Here is a 3,976-nt window from a genome sequence, read left to right on the forward strand (position 1 = left end):
TCTATATTTTCTACATCTACATACACATTGCTCAAATCACTGCACAGAGCACGACAGAGGGTAACTTCTACCATACTAGTAATTTCCTGTACTAATCCACTAGCAAAAAAGAGTGAGGAAAAAACAACTGCCTAAAAATGTCAATACAAGTCCTAATATCTCACATCTTATCGTCATGGACCTTGTGGAAAATGTACTTTGGGAGCAGTGGATTCATTCAGCAGTCAGCCTCAAATATCGGGTATTACTTTATGAGGCCACAGCTACAACTTTTTCAAGTTGAGCCCTGAAATGGGATCCTCTCTCCCTTATATCTTTCTCGCACCAACCAGTGTCACCTTCTAACACCCTCCTAATCTCCGTACCATCCTAGTCAGACTATATGACATTCCCAAACCATTACCCACACTCCAGTGTTCCTGCCATTGGGATTGTCATAGTGTAAATCCTTCTCCGTGCACCAACCGACCACCACCTACTCCAGTTTCACCATTAGTAAATCCTACAATATCAAAGGCAGATCAACTTGCAAAACCGTGCATGTTGTTTATCAATTAACTTGTGTCCACTGCGCTGTGTTATATACATACCTGACCATCACTAAACTGGTGGAGCATACAAATGTGCATGGAAGAACTTTCTGCCTTTGGGACATCCAGTACCCAGTTGCTCAATATACTCCACCACATGATTCAAGGGTGCTACACAACACAGGCCATTTGGATCTCCCTCCCCCCCCCCCCCCTCTCCCCCCTCCAGTTCCCACCTGGTACTGTTTTCCTGGACTCCATAGTTTGGAGCTGCCCATCTGTGACATCCTCACATTTCGACACCATCCTATCCTGATCTTAATCTTCATTAACACATCCCTCCTCCTCATTTTGTTTCACTAAGCTTTTCTCTCCTTTTATTGTCCACCTTCACTCTCTTACCTACCTGCCCTCTTTCTGTCCACCCCTTATACTGTCATAGTTCCTAATTGTACTATTCATTCCTCTTCCTTCTAATCTATCTTTACTTTTAACTGTGCCAGTGTCATTTCTGCACCGAAGCTGGCAGTGTACTTTATCCCTGAGCTACTCTCTCTGACATCTTTCCCTTCATCCTCGTCTCCTCTCTTTCTCGCTGCAGGTCTGACTGCACTCGCATCCGAGTTGGCCTCTCTCGTCTAACTTTCATATATCGCAGATCCCTCGAACAAAAATCCTCGCTCAGTTCTTGGAAAAAAGCACAGGTCACACATGTATACGGGAAGGGTAGTAGAAGTGTACCACAAAACTACTGTCCGATATCCCACACACTGATCTGTTGTAGAATATTAGAACATAGTCTGAACGCTAACATAATGAGGCATCTTGAACAGAATGATCTCCTCACTGCCAACCACCATGTATTCCGAAAACATGAGTCATGTGAAACCCAACTCACTCTTTACTCCCACGACCTACTGAAAGCTTTGGATCAAGGGTGTCAGGAAGATGCTGTGTTGCTTCATTTCTGAAAAGCATTTGACTCAGTAACTCACCTATGCTTATTATCAAAACTACGATCTTATGGGGTGTCGAGTGAAATTTATGACTGGATTGAGGACTTTTTGGTAGAGAAGTCATAGAATTTTATTGTCAGATGTAGAAGTATCTTCAGATGTGCGGAAATCGTGTTGGGACCTTGCTGTTCCTGTTGTATATAAATGACCCTGCAGATAATATTAATAGTGCATTGTTATCAATAGCTGTGTTTGAGCAATTAGCTACCCTATTTTGGAAGTTGACAGTATGGATTACGTGGATGATAGTGTTACTAACTGATAAATCCGTACTGGACAAGTCTTTAAGATAATCTACATTAAAGTTATCAGAATCACTATTTATCTTTTTTTATTGCTGTTACATAGGCCTATATAACATCAATGTGATCTATGAACAGATTAAAATTACCCAGTGGCGTTCAGTACAACCTTCCCATTATAAATGATTTATTATGAAATTCTAGTTCTGTCCTGCATGCTTCCACAAGCTGCTTTAGGCAGATGACAATTCCTGATGAATGCAGCAGCTCCTTCTGTTTCCATTTCTGCTCTACAGAAGCAAGAGACTAATCTAAATCCTGTTATACTTATCACTTATGTATCAGTGGGCACATAATGTTCATAGAGGTAAATTATGTCAGATGATTTGATGTCTGTTATTCACCAAGGCAGATAAGTACTGTAGTTCATTAATTTTAGTTGTTAGTACTCAAATATATGATGACTTAAATATATAAGGGATCCGAAAACTGAACGCGTGGAATGGTTCCATTCAAAAGTAATCACCAAACTTGTTAAGGCATTGCCAAAGATGTAAAAATCTTACGGCAAAAGGTTCAGACTGTATTCAGGATGTTGCAGTATTTCCCAACCAAATTGTTGAGGCACAGCTTTGGTCCGATTGGTGGTGTGGCGGCAGGCATAATTGTGCAACAGGTTGATTCCAGCCAGAGGGCAAATTGTAAAACAGACAGCGGAAAGATCCCACGTCTCCCTTGCCTAAGAAATCCAAAGCTGTTCACACAATTTCCAGTAAGGTCACGATAACCTCCTCCTTCAACTCCTCTGCTCGTCGAGTTCCTCAAGTGTGGAACCACAATCAATGTGCAGTGCCAGAAAGACACTCTGGCAAAACTGTGACGTGCTATAACATCAAAATATCGAGGAATGCTGTCTGATCGAATCATCCTATTGCACGATAACACCCACCCCCACACCTCCAATCAGATGAAGGCTATGGTTCTCTGAATTGACTCTGTGATTTTCACATCTTTGATGACCTGAAGAAATACGTGTGGACATCAGTTTCAGTCAGCCTAGGAAGTGCAAGAGGGTGAGGTTGTGGATATGTCAGCAGCCGACTGTGTTCTGTGAAACGTGAATTGATGATCTTTTGTGCCAATGTGATAGATGTCTTGAAATTACAATGAAATGAACACCCTTAGCTACTTACAGGCATCAACATACGTCAACGGGGACAGATGAAAATGTGTGCCCCGACCGGGACTCAAACCCGGGACCTCCTGCTTACATGGCAGACGCTCTATCCATCTGAGCCACCGAGGACACAGAGGATAGTGTGACTACAGGGATTTATCTCTGGCACACCTCCCACGAAACCCACATTCTCAACATATTGTCCCGCACTACATTCGTAGTGCCCCCGCCCATTATACTCATTACTCGCGACGCGCTGCCGATTCCCGTAAGAGTTCTGGCACTGTTTGTGCATTCGCACAGAAGAAGTTAAGGCTCACCGGCCACTTGACCATCTTCTTCTTCTGTGCAAATGCACAAACAGTGGCCGAACTCTTACAGGAATAGGCAATGCACCGCGAGAAATGAGTATAATGGGTGGGGGCACTACAAATGTAGTGTGGGACAATACTTTGAGAATGTGGGTTTCGCAGGAGACGTGCCAGAGATAAATCCCTATAGTCACACTATCCTCTGTGTCCTCAGTGGCTCAGATGGATAGAGCGTCTGCCATGTAAGCAGGAGATCCTGGGTCTGAGTCCCGGTCGGGGCACACATTTTCATCTGTCCTCGTTGACGTATGTCAATGCCTGTAAGCAGCTAAGGGTGTTCATTTCATTATAATTTTATTCTAACGAGCTGCATGGTCACCGATGGTATCTGTTCTTTCGGACATGTCTGAAAGAACAGATACCATCTTAGTATATATATAGATGTCTTGATTTGTGAGGTGATTACTTTTGAATGGAACCATTGCATGGTCCCATTGTGATGGGCGTTCAGTTTTTATCTGTCAGCCCTTTGTAAGTGGTTGAAAATAAAAATTTCTGCTGATTGCTGAAAATTTTTTACCAACAGCTGTTTGTGCGGATGCAGTGTCTTTCTTAAACTGAAGGTCTATTTCCATCCTAACTTCTCTTAAAACTATTTCTTTCTGACTTTCCTGTCCTAAAAAAATGTGCTGCTGTGACA

General features: G+C 42.7%; 1 non-coding gene across 1 annotated transcript; it reads right to left on the reverse strand.

Moving 5' to 3' along the window:
• Positions 1–3,020: 3,020 nt before the first annotated feature.
• Trnat-ugu lies at positions 3,021–3,094 on the reverse strand. The gene has a single exon. It is a non-coding gene; the product is annotated as a tRNA-Thr (tRNA).
• Between the last annotated feature and the right edge of the window lie 882 nt (positions 3,095–3,976).

The sequence above is a fragment of the Schistocerca piceifrons genome, chromosome 11 (assembly GCF_021461385.2).
Source record: "Schistocerca piceifrons isolate TAMUIC-IGC-003096 chromosome 11, iqSchPice1.1, whole genome shotgun sequence".
Classification (NCBI taxonomy): domain Eukaryota; kingdom Metazoa; phylum Arthropoda; class Insecta; order Orthoptera; family Acrididae; genus Schistocerca; species Schistocerca piceifrons.